Below are 19,974 nucleotides of genomic sequence, written 5' to 3'. Positions count from 1 at the left end.
GTATTTTGGTATCGCAGCACAAATGGACTTAGGCTTAAGATCTCAATAAACTCTCAAATAGGTACCTTCGAATAGATAAAAGACTTTTGGGGTTAGACAGACTCGGTTTGAATCATAGCTCTGTCACTTAATGACCATTTTGGCATAGGACAAGTTTTTAATTTCTTCATTTCTTTTTCTGAAAAAGAGGAATTTGTAAGGACCACATTTGAAATAACAGACATAGCTGACCAGGCATACATTGGATACAAACCTAAGACTGGAGACACACACACACACACACACACACACACATACACACAATCTTATTGGGCAATCCCTATTCCAACTTTGCAGCAGGAAAACCAAATTTATTCTAATATGCAAGCAAGCCAGTCCTGTAATTTTTTCAGTCACTCCCTTTATAATCAGTTTCTCATAGGTAAATACTAAGTCAAATTCCACTATTATCATTTTATTAGTTCATGTTAATAATTTCTGGATCTTCCTTTTTTATTCTGACTTAAAACTCCTAGAGGGCCTTAGGTACACCATTGCCTGGCAACAAGGGTAGCAAGAGAGGAGAAGAGTGTGCTTTCTTGAGGGGTTTAAGGAGCATATCAGTGAAAATGGGGAGTTGCGTGGGATTTTCTCATTTCCTTTTCATTCTGGTTGCTGCTGTCCTCACCATCTAGGAATTTATACTGCTTCTGTCCTGTGGCTTGTCTGATGGTCATTGGGACCATTGCAGCCTCTTAGGCTCTGAGGGTCATCCAGGGGCTGGACTCGCCTCATTCCCATGCTCTCCCACCAAGGGTGCTCTACCATACAGCTTTCTTTCAGCTCTTGGGAGACCTAGGTCACCCCACAATGTCAACATTTGGTCTACAAGAAATGGGGAAAGGGGATCACAGTAACATACTATTAAATATAATTGCATATTTTCTGTGTTCCACAGACACTACTCTGTAGTGTAGCAAAATTCAACTTCAGAATGGGGTACCCATTTTCCTGGTACATGGACACCCCTGTGGTGGATGCTGTGGTTCATTACCCAGGTTCCCCTCAGGATGACAGAGCTCATTCTTCCAGCTGCTAGGAATTTTGGTGGCTTATGGCTCCCAGCTGAGTTGATCTCCAGGAATTATCTTCACTCTAGGTCACTCCTTCAAGCTTGTAAGTAATAGCTGGTTGGTGTGAACAAATGACGTCCCAGCCCCTTGCTTCTAGGCCATCCCAGTCTCCTGGAATTGGCTGAAGCCTGTCCCACACTGCAAATATTAATAGCTCATCCCTCCTCACCTGCTCCCTCCCTCCCCTACAGATATTGATTCATAGGCATTTTCAAGTAAATGTACTGCAGCAAATTCTCAACTCACAGGCTGTTTCTGAGGAGCTCTGCCTAAGACTTGCCTAAAACCGTGACCAAATTTTATGAGAAAACAGGGGGAAGAAGCAATAAAGGGAGAGAAGTGGGAAGGGACAGCACTTTGCAATCTCTGGTTCCCTCAATTATGTTTTCAAACCCCCCATACTTCTCTTCTAATTTCTCTGTACCTGTGTTGGCAAAAGCTAACAAAGCAGCCTTGTCTTGTTTGTCTCTTGGTACTGTTTGGGAGAAAGACAGATTCTTAGAATTGCTCTTATATTAATTTAGAAATTCAGGAATGAAATCTCTTTTTTTCTCTGCTTGAGTTGAGGGGGCACCTCCTTAAGATATCTCATCTACCTAAACCACTGGGTGAGAGGAAAGGGACGGCCCTCAGCCCAGGGCAACTAAGGAGGGCAATCCTTGGTCATATTTAAGAGCATCTCTTGGTGACTCATCTAATGCCTGAATTCCATATATGTAATATATAGTAAATAAGTGTCATTTCCTCTTTCCTCCCACTCTTGGGTTTTTCTGTAACTCTTATGGAGGTCCTATGAACAAGATTTCTTCTATTTTATTGTTTAAAATGTGGGCAAATAACTATAATACAGGAACATAAACGAAAGGTTACTTTCTTTTTAAAAATTGAGATATAATTCATGTAACATAAAATTCATAATTTTAAAGTACACAATCCAGTGGTTATTAGTATATTCACTATGTTGTGCAAATACTGTGCTACCTAGTTCCAAACACTAGTTTCCATTACACTCCAAAAAGACCTCCTACCCATCATCAGAAAGTCCTAATTTGTATTTTCTTTCTCTATGGAATTTTCCTATTTTTAAATGTTCATATAAGTGGTGTTATAAAATATGTGGCTTTTTGTGTTTGACTTCGTTCATTTAGTATAACGTTTTTAAGGTTAATTTATGTTGTAGTATGAAACAGTACTTTATTCCTTTTCATGGCTGAATAATATTATATTGCTTGGATATACCACATATTGTTTATCCATTCATCAATTGACAGACCTGTGGGTTGTTTCTACATTTTGGCTGCCATGAACATTTGTGCACGAGTTTTTCTGTGAACATAGGTTTTCAATTTTCTTGGGTATATATCTAAGAGTGAAATTCCTGGGTCATATGGTATATCTGTGTTTAACTTTTTGAGAAACTGCCAGACTGTTTTCACAAGTGTCTGCACCATTTTACATTTCTACAAACAATGCATACGGTTCTAATTTCTCCACATCCTCACTGATACTTGTTATTTTTTGTTTTGATCCTATCTTAGTGGGTGTGAAGTAATACCTAGCTGTGGTTTTGATTTGGATTTTCCTAATGACTAATAATGCTGAACATCTTTTCATGTGCTTATTGGTTATTTGTATATCTTTTTTAGAGAAATGTCTGTTTAAGTGCTTTGCCCATTTTAGTTGGGTTATTTGTCTTTTTATTGTTGAGTTGTAAAAATTCTTTATGTATTATAGATACTAGACTCTTTTCAGCTATATGACTTGCAAATGTTTTCTCCCATCCAGGAAACAGTGTTTTCACTTTCTTGATAGTTTTCATTGCAACACAGAAGTTTTTAATTTTTATGAAGACTACTTTATCTATTTATATTTTGTTGTCTGGCTTTTAGTGCCATGTCTAAGAAACTTCCAATCCCAGTTTGTGCAGACTTATAACTATGTTTTGTTCTAAGAGTTTTATAATTTTACCTCTTACATTGAAGTCTGTGATCCATTTTGAGTTAATTTTGTATGTGTTGCAAATAGGGATCCAGCTTTCTTCTTTTGAATATGGATCTCTACTTCCTAGCACTATTTGTTAAAAAGACCATATTCCCTCATTGAATGGTATTGGAATTCTTGTTGAAAATCAATTGACCATAAATGTATGGGTTTATTTCTGAATACTCAATTCTATTTCATTGGTCTATATATCTGTCCTTATGCCATTGTCCCATTCACTCTTCTGATTACTGTAGCTTTGCAGTAAGCTTAGAAATAAGAAAGTTTCTCAAAATTTCTCCACTTGTATTTTTCCTTTTCAATATTCACTTAGCTATGTAGGATTCCTTGTCTTTAAATATGAACTTTAGGATCAGCTTGTTCATTTCTGGAAAAAAAAAAAAGCAGCTGGAATTTTGATAGGGATTGAGTTGAATTTGTAGGTCTATTTGGGGAGTATTACCATCTTAGCAATAGAAAAGTCCTCCAGTCCATTAACAAAGAATTTCTTTCCATTTTTTAGATTTTCTTTAATTACTTTCAACACTATTTTGCAGTTTCTCTTTCTCTAATTCTTCTTTACCACTCTCCATATGGCCAACTTCAGGACCTGCTGTTGCCTGTCCTAAGAATGGCTGTGATCATCAGTCTTGTGGTCTAGGAGTAGTGGGAGAAGAAGGGCAGCAATGGAGGGACTGAGCAGAAAATGATGAAAGGAAAACGAGAATTCCTGGCAAAAACCAGGAGATGGAAAAGGGATGTTGTTTATGATCAAAAGGACTCAAGTTCATGAACAAGTAATTTGTGACAACATCCAGTACTTGAAAGAAACTTTTTCTTAACTAGCAATCATCTTTTATAAACTCACTCGAGAATTAAATTAAATGATGAATGACACTGCCATTCCTCAAATAATTTATTAAACTTCTTATTTCAGAATTGTATGCAGGGGCCCATGATCTTGGGAATGTTCTCATGATGGTAGTATCTTTGGGAAATCATTTCTACTTTATTAAAAGAAGTATATTATAATTACAATTATTGAGGTTACTTTTTTAATGACAGTTGGAAATTGGTGTAGTGAAAAGTTATTGAAGTATTAATTTATGCTTAGTTCTAAGAGTGTTTTTCATCTCCAGTTTCTAGAAAGTATCTAGGCTCTTTTTGTTCTTTTGTCTTCGGGAGCTTTTTGTTTGTTCCCTGACAGCAGAAGGAGGGGCAGTTTCACAGCACACATGTGGAGACTGAGTCTTGGGTACTGGTGATCCTCGCCCTGGTCAAGATTCCCGTGCCCAGTGAAAACATGGAGATGTTGGCTATTGAGGGAACTTGAGGGCTTGGAAAAAGATAATGTTCATAGTTACTAGCGTCTCTCAGAGACCCGAGAAAGCCCACAAATATTTGTTCTACGTAGGATTTCTGAGTTCTACATGTGATTGTGATGGGTATTAGGGAATGATATGAGAGAACCCTCCAGGAATAACTAATATTGACTTTCACACCAGCTCATGTAAGTAAGTATTCTGAGATAGATTTAATTAAATTTAAAGAAAATGAAGTAACGTGACACTTCCGGCATACCTCAATATTTTGTAGAATGAGATTCACCTTTGAAACCTGGTTCTGATATAAATTCCAAAGCAGGAACTCCGTGACTATAATGAACTACTATAGAATAAAATAATTTCTTTGGGAGATGACTTTGAAGTGCAACATTCATTTGGATTTTACTTTTCATTTATATATCATAAATCTGTAATAACCTGGTGTCCATGTTCATGTTTAACCAGGATTACATGCAGCTTACAGTGTAGTGCAATTAGAGAGATGCTAGAGACAAGGATAATGACTCCTTTAGGTCTGGCTTTCTTGACCTTGAGTGGCTCCTGCTACTTGTAGCCACCCAAGAGTTGTCTGGGGCACAGAACATGCAAATTGTGATTCTCTCTTAGTTGTTTTTATAACTCAAGGCAAAAATTAACTTCAGATGCAGTTTTATATTAAACTTTTCAAATGTCACCTTGATATGAAAATCATTAACTCTCATGGTTGGATAGAAAAATTATTATTATGCCGCTTGGTCCCAGCCTTGTATACTTACCTAATCTGCCCACATCTCCATGCCACAGAGAGCACATAGAACACAATAGCAGGTAATAGTTTGACTCTAAGATATTCCCCATAGGCTCTCCGACTTGTCTGTTCAACCTGCTATGTTCCGTTCTTATCTCACTGCCTCTTCAGTGCCTCAGCTTTTAAATTTTATCCCACGTATGAGCTGTAGGCCCTCTTTGATTTTGTGACCTATAGTTGGATTCTCTGCTGTTGGGCCCTCTTTCTTGTCCAATTCACTTGATTTAAAATTTCACACTTTTTCCTAGCTTTTAGTGCTTTCATCTTGCTCTACTAGTCTTGGTTTCCAAGAACACACATCATCTTCTAGGCTGGACCCAGCCTAACAATCAGAATCAGACATATCCACTTATCTAAACATCCACGCTTCTGAATAGCCTGCCTATTTCTAAGGGAGATTTGGGGGGGTTTATAATGAAATGCATAAAAGTTACAGAATCAAAGTACTAGGGAGAAAGAAGAAAGATTGCTGTTTCAGAAAACCTAGCCTAGAGAAAACTATTGCTCTGTTATAGGTTTCATTATATGTCCTTAAATTTATAGGTTGAAGTCCTAACCCCAGAACCTCAGAATGTGACCTTATTTAGAAATAGGGTTATTGCAGATGTAATTAATTAAGATGAGGTTGTACTAGATTAGGGTTGGGTCCTACTCCAGTATGACTAGTGTTCTGATCATAAAGGGGAATTTGGACGCAGACGTGCACACATGGAGAACACCACGTGAACATAAAGGCAGAGATTCGGGTGATGCATCTGTAAGTCAAGGAATGCCAAAGATTGCCAGCAAACCAGTAAGAAGTTAGGGAAGAAGCATGGAACATTCTTTCTCACAAACCTCAGAAGGAACAAACCCCGTTGACATCTTGATCTTGGACTTCAAGCATCCAGATGATAAATTTCTGTTGTTTAAACAAACTACTGAGTTTGTAGTACTATGACAGTCTTAGTTTAAAAAATACATGCTCTTATAGACATAAAATTTGTATAACTACTTAGGTGGAAGACCACTCCTCTTTTTCAAAATTACATTCTGAACTTAACTGGCTGTATCATTTATGACATAGTTTCATACATTTTCTTGGCCATCCAAATAAGTTGAATGATGAAAACTTTATTATTTTTCTATATTTTAAAATACCAACCAGAATAACATATATGGGATATGTAATTCCCTCTCAGTTCACAAATGCAACCCCCTCCCTCAACAAAGTGCTTTGCTTACCAAGCAAATTAAATTCACAGATATACCACATAAAACTTATTTTAATTTCCCTTTATTGGTGGTTTGACACTGACTTCACCCTGGTTTCGGTTCCTTAAAAGGGAGAAAATTTGGCATAGCTCCCAGTTATATTTGGCTTTTTGCAAATTGTGTATTCCTTAGAACTTCCTTCCTCCCCACTCCTGCCAATTAATTCAGCAACAGTTTATTAACTTACATTTCTATATTTTCTGTACATTCTCTCCAACAACTACTTCTAGGGCACCCATGTTAACCAGGCACTGTACTAGACTCTGGAAATTAACAGTGAACAAGACAGAAACAGTTCTTGTAAAAAACCCTCTGGCACTGTGTTCAGACTGACAAAACAAAGTGCAAGATTTTGTGGCCTGTATTTTTATGCTATCTTCTCTTTGCAATAAAGCTACTATGGTTACTTTAATGATGCACCAATCCAGGCTTGATTATGCATCTCCTACATACAGACCATGAAGATCCTGATATCCTGGGTACACAAAGCTAATGCAGAAATGGTATAGAATCAAGATTTCTTCCAGGTGAATATTCCTACTATCACAGCAACTTAAGCCACCCACTTCTTTTCTCTTTAATTTTTTTGTTTTTGTTTTTGTTTTAATACATACACATACTATAAGAAATCGGGCCAGGTGTGGTGGCTCACTTCTATAATCCCAGCACTTTGAGAGGCCAAGTCTGGAGGACTGTTTGAGGCCAGGAGTTCAAGACCAGCCTTGGAGATCCCATCTCTACAAAAAATTAGCTGGGCGTGGTGGCTCACACGTGTAGTTCCAGCTACTCGAGAGGCTGAAGTAGGAGAATCACATGGGCCCAGAAATTTGAGGCTGCAGTGAGCTATGATCACCCTAGTCTGGGCAGCAGAGTGAGACTCCATCTCAAAATAAATACATAAATAAATAAATAATAAAAGAAATCAGATAAAGCTAAAAGTTCCTTGCTGAAAAGCAGTGGTTCCTCCTCCTACTCACTCTACCCCCCACGCCCCAGCCTTATGCCCCAAAAGGCAACGACTTTCAACTCTTACAGCTTTTTCCCTCTGCTATTTCCTCTTTATTTATAGATAATATCCCTAACTGACATTTCCTCATATGTCAATTTTAGGTATGATTTATTGGCTTTCTGTGGCAGTAATTGACACTATTATCCTCCCAGCATTCCACAGCATCATCACACCCCAACTTGCCTTCTCTTCATCTTCCCACACATTTTGGTTAAACAGGCATGGTAGCATTGTTGTGATTACATAAGTAATATCCATTGCTGCTGTAAGTTTCTTAGACAATGTCTGGCTCTTCCTACAGTGAATAATTAGCTCTTTGACAGACCCCTGTTTAGTGTGCAGACTTTGAATAATCCTTCCATTTTCAGACAGGTGCCACCCTACAGCCTTGCTAGTCCTGATGCCTAGTGGCCTGAAACTCAGGAGTCCCTCAAGGCTCCTGCAGAATGAAATGACTCAGTCTTTGGTGCTTCCCCCCTGCAGAGACTTAGGCAGTCACTTCCTCTGCTTTACTCAGAGGAAGTGACTGCCTAAGTCTGCCTAAGCTTTATTCTGCTTTATACTACATCTATTTTGTAGTATCAATAGCACTCTTTCTACATTATAACTTTAAAGAGATTTAGTAAAAAAGAAAAAGGAAAAAACAAGGAAGTTAACATGTATGTTCAGAAGTCAATAAATCATAAATATCTCCCTTGTGGACTCAAGACTAACAGATTTCACTCACCAAACTGCCACTGAGGTGGGATCATTCAATCTCATCTCAAATACCTGATATAATATACTACCATTTTCTTTCTTCACCTTCTGTCTGCCTGTCTCTCCCTCTCTCCCAACCTCTTCCAATTTCCCAGTGACCCTTAAGTTGGGGGAAAGATGTAAAATTGTATAATCTGTTCACTGGGTGAAGATTCTTACATATATGAATTGCACTTATTGTATTGGAAAATTAGAGAGGCAATCACTGAGATTGGCAATAACTCCCTTATCTCAGTGCATCTATGACAAATGAGAGATTTTCTGAATTGATAAAGTGGCACAAATTATACTGGGAGGAGAAGGGGTTTTCAAAATCCAGAGTGCTGAGGGATGAATGTATCCTCTCACTTCATTCTTACTAATAGCTTGAATTTACATGCCAATAAATTTGGATAATTAAATAAGGTGCCTACTTTAGTTCAGGTGCTATCAGACTAGAAAGATGAGGCTCTAAATTGTGGACCCTCAGCCAAATTTAAGCTTTTGGAGTAGAAATGGCAGCCTTCTGCAATTGACATTCCCAGACCTCTTCATTTCTAATCTTATTGATTGCTTGGCATGTATATCACATATGAGGAGTTTTGTTAAGTAAATTAGCTATTGTACAGGAAAGTGATCTTATGATGAGTTAGTGCTATCAAAAAGTGTCACTATTAATGGAAAAAGAAGTATCATTGAGACTACCAGGATTCATGCTCAGTGTATTTTGAGACATATTGGCTTCAGGAGGTCAAGAACAATCTTGTTGAACTAGATTTGATACCCAAATTAGGATATATAATTTCAATAAGGCAATATCACAAATTGATATCTATTCTATCTTAAGCTCATCAGAACTTTGTGGCAGGATATTTTGTTCCCCCAGTGAAGGTGATGAAGGAGGGCACTGAAGTTTGCTCTGGTAAAATGGAACCTGGTGATTATATCATGAGAGTCTTGGAGTGTCTCCCTGCTTTTTCATCAAGCAACCAACACTGTTGCTTGTTCAACCAACACTGTTGGTGCTAGAACGGTGTTACCTATCATCCCTCTAAATGAGAACTGGCCATGCAGGTGTGCTGGGTGGGCTCCTATACTGTTTCCTCTAAGCACTATGTGTAGGTGACCCTATAACTGTTCTTTGGCCCTCTGTCACTCCTCTTTTATCCACGGACCCTGGTAATAGAATCCAGTGATGGAAGAAGCATAGAAAAGGCTTAGGAATCAGATGGACTTGGGTTTAAATCCTTAAATTGTATCAACTACTCAGTATATTATCTGGGGCACAATCCCTATTTTCTCAGCTTCATTGTCCTCATTTGTAAAATGGGCTAACAATATTCAATTATAAAATTGTTATAAGGATGAAATGAAATGCTATGAATCAAGTATCCAGGACAAGGCCTGGCATGTTTAATGCTCCATAAATGGCAGATACTGTTACACTCATGAGGAAAATGCAAGTGGTTGGCATCTTTCCATTATAAAAACCAAGTCTGGACTTTAAAATCAGCCAGCACTCCAGGCTAGAGGAAGATATGAAAATCAGATGTGGCCTTCACTCTAGGAAAATCCCAAAAGATAGCTGCTTCCCGTCATTAAGAAGAAAATGTCACAGGGATTGAGGAAGCAATGGTCTTTGTGAGATTTGAGATATCATTTCATCTTATTGATTCTAAGTTTCCTCATCTGTACAATTAATAATATATAGAGTACATGAGTTCCAAGAACTTTCAACTCCACATTTCTGAAGTCCCAGGGACACATTTTAACCATATTGCAATTTTACTAAAGGCTAAGACCCTTAAACATCTATATTCAGCTAAAAATACAGTTGTATAGTCTTGTGTGTATGTGTGTGTGTGTCTTGCATTCACAGAGCATATAAAAAGATCCATAAAATTTAAGAATATTTATTATTTTATTCTTATGTTATCTGAAAATTTCAAGGAAGATCAGCACAGGGATTCCAACAAATGCATGCACTTAACTCTACCCATATTTATGATGGCTTGGCTTTGCCTTTCTCCTTAGCAGTCTTGTAGAAATATGCCATACTTTTTTATACGTTTAAATGATTCAAGTGGTTGGTGTAATTTGTTTGTGTGTATGTACGTGTGTGTGCACTAGTGACAAATCTTTTGACTTCAAGAGTTGGCCCATCGTAGGAGAAAGCGATATGACTTTAGGGTGCCTATAAAAGCCCCTTCCTGTTTCAAATTTATCTCTTACCAGCCCAACACTGACTTTTCTTTTAATGTTATATAATGAGTATCTCTTGGAAATATTGTCTAACTTCAACTGCCACCTCTATATTAGTATCTCCTAGAGCCCTAGTGCAAAAACACATATTTCAAATGAAATCAAGGTATTCAGCTGACTACTAGTAAGGCCAAGTGATTGATTTCTTTTCTTCATTACTTCTGAGTGCAATTTGCTTCCTCATTGTTATGAATGGTTTATCTTATTGGAAATGGCATCTTTATTTCTAAAGTCACTTTGTGTTTTGGCAGACACCTCCTGGAAAACCATGGTGGTATATGAAATAATGGGAGTTGGCATTAGTGTTTTTGGCATGAACTACAGGTCAGGCTAGATATTGCTGGGGAATCAAAAAGTAATAAAATAAGTCATATAAGCACACAGGAATATATTCACAATGAGAAAAGTTAGAAAGCACCTGGATTACTTTTGCTGGCTAATAATCCAGGAATAATAATTTGTCTAACATTTAATAGTTTAAATATACTCATAATAGATGCTCAGTTATGCTACATATATATATTTTTGAGATTGGGCCATATGTACAAACAAGTTTGCTATTCTGATAAAATTCCCTGCAAAAAAAATTGGTCAAGGAAAACCTTCCAGTCAGTTCAATAATTAACTTTATTACTAGTTTTTTAGTAACTTGATTTTTTAAACATAAAGAATAAATTAAAACAAACTGTTTTGTGTATGAAAAAAGCTAAATGTATTCTTGTACAGCACCCAGTTTTTGAAGCTGAACTCTCCAAGTTCAATGTCAATATTCTTCCCAGGTTTACGTATTTTCTTCTGAAAGACTCATTCTTCGTGACTCCCTGGTTCTGTCACAAGTAGTTTCAGTGGTCAGAAATTCATCAGGGAAATATTGGGAAAGTGTCAGGGAAGAGAAAACCAAAGTTTAGTCCAAGAGCTATAAGGAAGGGAATGGGTAGAGGAGCTGGAAAGAGAGAGCGTGAGAAAGTCTGTGGGTGGGAGTTAGCACGGAGGAGAATTTGAAAGCAGGTGGTGGGGTGGGGCCGAGTCACAGGTAAGGACCCTATTGGTATTTAAGACTAAAAGCTTGGATCAGCAGAGTCAGAATAATGGGAATGGAAAAAACTTACTGATTTATTATAAACGAGGAGATGGTAGTTGAGTAAGAGGAAAAAGAGAATAGGTGAAAACCAGAGGTGAAGTCTAGGTTACAGATAGAAAAATTACCAGGAGAGCAGCAGCAGACACATGTTCAAGAGATAAGTGAGCCTTGAAACCAGGACACGGTCTACTCAGCAGGAAGGCTCTTTTCTTGCAGAAGCAGGAAACGGATGATGTTATTTACAGAGCAAGAGCTTCCTAAGGCCTTGAGGGTTAAGATCAATGCCAACCTCTAGAAGTCACTATCCTAACAGATCTCAAGAGTGGGAGAAGGAGTAGGCAAAGAGTTGTCCCCAAGATACTCAAATTAAGTCAGTCATTTTTAAGGCATGTATTGACTTTGTAACTATATTTCCCATAGAAAAATTTGTCATGGGTGGCTTGACACTATAACAGAATCTGAAAATATGAGAAAAGTATTATTATTAGGACTATCTCAGAAAATATAGGCCAAACACTTGTTGCACTTACTATGGATTAGACATAAGAATGTGAAGAGGGATTTTATGTAATATGAGTAATTATCATATAAATATAAACTTCAGATGCTCCCAAAAGTGATTAATATGACCCCTGGCTCCAACAACAATGTAAGAAATGTGTTAACACATCTGATATTAAACTAAGACTGAAATGCTTGGATAGGCCAGCATGACCATAACAGAATGCCTGATGACTCCAGCAATACTTTATGTTTTATTTTATAGAATATATCTGTCTTTGCATACTCAGTGCAATATGGAGTATTAAAACAAAAGCTGTAAGATTCCACAGTGGAAAAAAACACAGAAGAGGGAAAATAAAGTCATTTTTGATCCCCAAAAATATAGATCAACCTAATGCAAAATAATATACCATAACAGCGCTGGAGGGTGCAAGGTAAGTCACAGAGGTCTTTGTGAAAAGGAACTTTCTAATTACAAGTTCCTTTTAAATTGGTAAAGCAACATTGCTATCTGGGGGTTTTGATCTGCATTCAATAACGTACTGAGATTGTCACAAATGTAAATGCATGTAAACAGCCCCCTATCCTTCACAGGGGCTTACTAGACAAATCTGGGGGCATAGAGCACTAAGCAAATGTAGAAAGATGATTATTATCGGAAATGAGTAAAGTTGAAACAGACGTAGGACTGTCCAATCTTTTTCTTTGTGATTTTAATTATTGGGAGGTAACTTTTTAAAATCCTATTTCTAAAAATTTTCATTCAAACCAAGCCAATAAATGTACTTAAGATCCCATACAGTGGCTTGGGCAAGTAGCATGTATTTTCCCCCAAAACAATGCATTTAAATATATACTCACATAGATTGTTCTCATAGAATCTTAAGAAATAATATGAAAATGGTTTTCAAAGCACAATATTTCTTTGAACCTAAGAATGTAGTTGTCTGGTGAATTTAGCAACGTTTCTGGTTGTAGCAGGGAGAAGGCCTGCCAGTAGTTACACAGGTTGCTGGGAAATACCTTGCATTTTCTCCCTTACCCAAATATGGGAGTAGCTAGAGTTGTGCTCACCTCTTTTTTGGAGAGAACAGACCAAGATGCCTTTAGGTTCACCAAGACAATGTTCTCAAGGCAGTATATGAACTGAGAGATTACTCTAGCAACTTCTAATGCTGTGCTTCTCAAAGTGAGATTCAGGAGCTGCCTGTTCTAGAATCACCCATGATACTAGTTAAAAATCCTTGGGCCTCCTCTTCAGATCATGAAACAGTATCGCTGGCAAGAGATCATGGGAAATAGAATGCCTAACAGGCTCCTCAGGTGATTCAAATGCATTCTAAATTAGACAGTTCCTACTTGGTGGCTTTTTTGGCTCACTTTTTGATAAAAATCCGAAAGGCACCTTGATTATCATGATCTGGGGGAGAGAAACAAACTTTTCTGTGAACCTTTATGGCAATCTGAGCCCAAAACAATTGCAAGCAACCAGCAAAGATGTACTTTTGGTATAATTTGAGATGCTCTCTGCAATGGAGTTTTACAGTTTCAAGGTGAAGATTATGTTGCTATTTCATTGTTTTGAGACTCTGTTTTCCTCTTTATAGTTTTTACTATCTGACTGTGAGGAAAAAACTTAATGATGCTTTTTGTTTTAGTTTTTTTAATTTGTTTTTTCTTTACCCTTTTATTAAGTACTTCTTTATAATTTCGCTGTATTAAAGGCAATTGAGGAATAAATGCATTTAATTTTTAAATTTTTTGTCTATGATATTTCCTATGTTTCAATACTCTTTCCTCTCTCCCTTGTTTTCTTTGATACTTCTGAGACTTTTAAAAAAAATTTTAAAAATGTAAACTATAGTTGCACCAATCAGTAACCTTTCTATCTTAATACAGTATCTTTTATATCTTCCTCCAGGGTAGTTGTATCTTTTTTCCTTTACAGCTGGTCTTCTGTTTTCTGGCTACTGATTAGGTAGGGACCCTGGCCTTTGCTTCTGCTTCCTTTCATATTGGGAGATAAGGTAATGAAGAGGGACATCACTGTTCCAGATGGGCTCCGGCTCCGGCTTCCGATTCTGCAAATGTTGGATTTTCTCACACTTTCGCTTCCTTCTCCCACATGACCTCATAAAAGCAAATCTTCATGGTTCTTCTGGCTCTCTCCAACGAGGGGGGAAGAAATCTCCTATCTCCTACTTTTTCCTCTTCCTACTCTTTCCTCTTCCATCTCCTTTTAATTTTTAAATGATTTTTAATGTTGATATGTTAAAAAAAATAGTTTTATTGTATTTCTCCAGAATTTTCAGTGACTTAAGGAGAACAGAGAAAAGTAGGAGTATAGGATAGAAAGGAATTCTGGGTTACTGATTTCAAAACACTTGATAACACATAAAAGTAGTTAATAATTTTACAATCTGAACTCTACTTGCTACTATGAAAGGCATTTCTTTGAGTAAATATATGATTAAATTCTGAACATAATATTTGCATTTACCTTTATTGGGGACAGATAACTACCTTATCAGTGAGAAAAGGAGGTAAATATAGAACAAATAATTAGATTGAACAAAAATCCTTCAACTTCTTTGTATTCAATAGTTTCAAGTTTCTTCATACTGTTTTTCTTCCAAATAGGTCTGATTTCTATCTCTGCCCCTCCATCCGCCATCATCTTCCAGAGTATGGATTCTTAAGATTTTATGGTGGTGATATTGTTTTCAGAAAGAGCTGCCTTGAACATTTATGTGGTAGGTTGATAAGATCCATTTTGTAGAAAATAAATTCAGGCTTACCTTTCCATGACTCAATGATAGGGAAGCATCTACAGAGCGTAAAAGGAGAACTGCAAAGTTTGGTAATTCTGGGTTAAATAATTAAATCCCTTTGTTTCCTTTTCCTTTTTATTCAGTATCTCTTGAAAATTTTACTATTGAGTAGTTTAATTGAATAAACATATTTACTTTTTGTCTGCAATGTTTGTTTCTTTTTTCATAGTACCCCCTTTCTTGCCCACACACCCCACCCCCACCACAGACACACCCCATTCAGGAATTCGAATTGCTCTAGGATTCAGATATTCATTCCTTTCATCCAATTCTATCATATTTTGGACACTTCCAACTAGCAATGGACAAGCCAACTATTTAAAAAATGCAGCCAGTAAAGTAAGACAAAATAACCTTTTACTTTTTTCCCCCACTTTGGACTTCATAATGAATATAGCAGACAGTAGGGATGGTTTAGGGGAATACACGCTAAACGTTACACTTTCACATCCCATTATTTCTGTTCTCCTTTTATATGGCAAGCATTGACACGCACTGGACTTCTTTTAGCTTTCACTCTTTCTGCAGGAAGCTTTTTTTGGCTTATTATTTTAGTCCTAATTCTACCTCAACTCATCTAAACGGAAACATTCTTTCAGAAAGGAAGAAACACAGCTTAGCTGAAGGCTGGTGGAAGTCTCGTTGAAACACCACACATTAAATCTTTATGGTTAAGACCACAAGAGTGGTCTTAGCACATGTCAGAATATCCATATACTACCAATTTTTTTCTCACAAATCCAAATAATTGCCATTGCTATGGGTAAATAATAAGTAAGACTTAATTAGGCAATATATTCCATAACGCATTTCAGGAATATTGTCATAATAGTTATATTGCATCAAGTTAACTCATAAAAGTATATTATATTTGTTTCAGTGTTTTTTTAACTTTTATCTTTAATAGCAAGGGTCTTCTATAATAGATATCTCTAGAAACCTTTAAAAACTCACGATGAGCTGGGCATGTTGGTGTGTGCCTGTAGTCACGGCCACTCAGGAGGCTGAGGAGGGAGAGTGGCTTTGCAGGAGTCCAAGAGTTTGAAGCCAGCCTTAGCAACATAAAGAGACACTGTCTCAAAAATAAAAAGGTAATTCATAATGCACAATGCTTGAATAATGGATACTGGATGTCATAGAATACCTGGAATGCTGAATAAATGCTAAACACAATGTTTTATGATTAAATACAGCAGTCACACAATGGAATAGCTATTCTACATTTTAACCAACCCAAAGTTTATACTTGGCATGCATTTTTAAAAGCTTTGCTTCTGGTTGCACACACTGTTTTCTTGTTTTGACAATTATTGTGGGAGTCTGACTTATTTATATTAAATTCAGTCTTAACCTGTTTAGTTGCTACCTCATTAAGGAAGTATTTGGAATTCTGTAAGTCCTGATAAATTTAAAATCACATAATTTAAGGAGAAAATACAAGCGAATTGTACTTTAAAATGAATCGGGCTCTGTTTGCATTCACAGGCAGTTTACAAGAAGCAGGAAATACTGTGCATTTATCTGCCTGCCTGGGTTTCATCATGTGGTAAGAGCAAGGTAAGTAACAGCTGTCCCAGATAAGCAGGATTAATACTAAAAGATTAGCACCGTGTACGACAGTGCACGTGCACGTGCTTATTATTAGATAAGTTGGTGAAATTGTAATTTAACATATTAGGGAGAATCACATGAAATTACCATGATTATTGGTCAAACCAGTAGAGTGTTTGGTTGTTTCATTTGGTTCAACCTTAGATCTTTCAGAACCTAAAAGGACTTTGGAAATAATTTAATCCTGTGGTTCTTAAACTGGGATGAATATGAGTCAGCTTCAAGGAGCTCAGGAGCCCTTATCTGTTTATTCATTCAGTTGATAGTTTTTGAGAACCTATTATGTTCCAAGTACTGTTCTAGCAGCTGTGGATACAGACATGAGAAAGACAAAATTCTTTGGCCTCATGGATATTCCATTTCAGTGAGAAAGCTGGACAGTAAATATATGATATGACGTCACTACTGAATTGAATGTAGCTTTATGTCTTGTGCCCATGTGTGCATTTTTTCTGGAGGGAGAGTTCAGTAACTCATGAATTCGTGAGAGTGGCTTATGATCAACAAACGATTTGGAACCAGTAACCTATTATACCCTGCTCATTTGTTAGGTGGGAAACCACAGTACAAACACTGCGTGATTTGCTCATCACCATGTATTAATTAATGGCTAATTTAGGATCAGCACCCAGGTATCCTGGTGCTCAGTCACTATCACGCACTGCGGAGGAGATGATCTGTGATTTTTTCATTCCTTTTCTGTATTTATTTTCCTTTTCATAGTACCTGCATACCATTGAGACTCGACAAATTCATGCCACAAGTTGGGAATCTGCTTAGGCAGACCCCAGTCCTAATTCCAGCATTACAGTGTATTAGCTTTGTGACTCTAGAAAATTGTTTAAAGCTTTGAGCTCCAGTTGCCGCATCTGTAGAATGATAGCAGTAAGTTGTAACTGACAGATTATTGTGAGGATTACATGAGATCCCTACACACACATTGGCACATGTGTGTGCACACATGTACACTATTTGGCATAATGCCTTTCACCTGATAAGCATGTTAGTTATTATTATTATTACTCTGTTTATTTTAAGACTCAGTTAAACCTGTCCTTTAGGGTCTGGTCCACAGGCTGTAAAAAATTCACTCCCTCTGTTTTTCACTGAACTGTGATTCAAATAGCAGTGACTGAGCTCTTGTTAAATTCTGGTGAGACACAAGAGGCAGTAGTGACCAACTCCTCCGGAGTACAGACCCTGTATTCTGGAGCTTGCTGCCTGGGTTCCAATCTTGGCACCACCACTGTGCTTTTATGTGTTGTCTGAATTTTGTATAATAAGCACTTGGTAGTTTTTCAATTAAAAAATGAAGCTATTTTCACTGTAAAAAAAAAAAACATGTGGATTGATTTGTTGGTAACTTGCCATATCTGTCCCTTTGAAATCCATCCTGTGTCTTTGGCAGGCTCGGGTATGTGGCTGTCCCTGCCCAAAGGGATCCTGATTGATCTTCTCTGGTGGCAAAATTGCTCAGCCTCCTCCTTCCTGTGGGACAAAGGAGCCGCTCGGAAGAGCAGTCAGATCGGAAGGGCCCGGAGGCCAGCTCTCTTTCCCACAGTCTTCCTCGGTCTGATGCAGAGGGAAGCTGGCTCTGTTCTCTGCTCTCCTCTCTTCTCCACACCTCGTGTGCCAGAGTTGTTCTCTAAACAAAAAACAGGTCACGTGAAGTCTGTGACCCAAGATTAATTGATATGAAGGAGAAACAATTGAAAGGGAAACCAGACCTACTCTGGCATTCTGTGAACAAAACAGTTTTTAAAGAGAGCTTGCGTACCATTTTTAAAGAAAGTTCTTGTACGCTAGAAGGTAGACAGTGAGGGAAGGACCAAATTCCTGGTGATATTTACCTTCTAATTCCTTCAGAAACTATCTTCCTACCTGAGGACCATTTTGTTTGTTGTTTGGTCTAAGAATTATTTTGGGCATAAAACTCTGTGCATGTGCAAAGATGTATCATTTTCTTTTTTATTGTTATGACTAGAGAAAGATTTGAAGTCTCTTGCCTGTTTCATTTTCACAAAATTAAATCAGAAGTAAATTATACATTTTATAAAGTAAATTGATATCGCTGATAGTGTATTAGAAAAAAACATGAGTAGCATTTTTCCTAAACTAATGATGATTTATTTAGCAAAGATGGAAAACATTGGATAAGAAACATTTAATCTCTTGCCAGGATCAGGATACCCTTATAAGGCTCTCAGATGGTGCATGAGGAAGGTATCAAACAGCGAGAAACAGCACAAGTGAGCAGATAGCACAAAGCTTGGTGGCAGAGAGAAGTTCAAGGGCTTAAAGACATATACTCAGACATAGACTGAGTTATTTCTATTGTTGAGCAAAATGAATATACATATTTTCTATTATGTAAGTCCTTTTATATTTCAAAAAATAGAGACACTCTCAGATTTCCTTAGATCTAGTCCCCTCAACCTTTCCCACTGAAGTGTCCCCAAATGACAGAGGAGCAAGGATGAATACTTTTTGATCTGTCAAAGAATGAATCAACTTAAAAGTGGTGGGTTTTGTAATTAGGAGGGACACAATAAGATCAGACTCTAAGACCAGGGAAAGAGAAAATAGAAAAGATCTGGTCACTTTATTACATGAAGGAGGTATGAAGAAGGCTTGGAAGAAGGACAAGGCACATCTGGGGAAAACCGACATCAGTTTAAGGAGCAAAGTTATTAATAGTTGTGCCTATATTTTAAGACATATATGAAAAATGCAATCTATACCAGAAAAGTCATGGAATTGTCAGTTTGAGAGCTAGCGTGGACTTTGAGCAACCTTGATGTTCCATACACATCACTTCCATATCATGGTTGATTGGGCGACTGAGATGAAGAGAGTTGCCCAAGGTCATGACAATGGCAAATGGTAAAACAGGGATCATCATTCAGGTTTCCTGAATTCTGGTGCAGAATTCTTCCAGCTTATACTCTGTTGCCTTCCCGTGTGTCAAATAATCTTAGTGTGGTCAGGGTCTTCTGGGTGGAAATTCAAGCATTTCGCTTTTAAAAAACATACAACTTTAAAACTAAATACAGTAGGCAATTTAAGTAACAGAGACAGCATTATTACAATTAACGTGCCTATGAATTATTTAACTATCTCAGCCTTCAATTTGGAGATGCCAGTACTTGAAACAAATGAATCCTCAAGGTTCTAATTTAATAAAAATACTGTAGTCTCAGAGAATATTCTGATATGGGATTTCTTTTAGCAGTCTAATTTTAAACAGCTGGAACTCATTTGTTATGTTGTAGTCTATTCCACTTTTTGAAAAGAATGATATGTGAATTTTTTCCCCCCAGCACAGAAGTGGAACTTTCCAGAAAGTCTGAACATATTGCCCTACTTGAACTTACAGGATAGCAGCTGCTTGGAGACCCTGTGAGGCAGCTTGGGCCTTTTGTACTCCACCTGTGTTCAGCTATTGGCATTATACTGTGG

General features: G+C 37.3%; 2 long non-coding RNA genes across 2 annotated transcripts in view; both read left to right on the top strand.

The window, feature by feature from the left end:
• The window catches only part of LOC123648590, a 59,752-nt gene extending 43,888 nt beyond the window's left edge, over positions 1-15,864 (top strand). The window contains exon 3 of the long non-coding RNA XR_006738663.1: positions 15,812-15,864. This is a non-coding gene — a long non-coding RNA (uncharacterized LOC123648590). The remainder of the gene's footprint in view (positions 1-15,811) is intronic.
• Positions 15,865-19,774: 3,910 nt separating this feature from the next.
• LOC123648060 overlaps positions 19,775-19,974 on the top strand; it is a 32,466-nt gene continuing 32,266 nt past the window's right edge. Inside the window, exon 1 of the long non-coding RNA XR_006738470.1 lies at positions 19,775-19,973. This is a non-coding gene — a long non-coding RNA (uncharacterized LOC123648060). The remainder of the gene's footprint in view (position 19,974) is intronic.

Source organism: Lemur catta, chromosome 12 (genome assembly GCF_020740605.2).
Source record: "Lemur catta isolate mLemCat1 chromosome 12, mLemCat1.pri, whole genome shotgun sequence".
In the NCBI taxonomy this organism is placed as follows: Eukaryota; Metazoa; Chordata; class Mammalia; order Primates; family Lemuridae; genus Lemur; species Lemur catta.
This window is presented reverse-complemented; position numbering and strand designations above follow the sequence as displayed.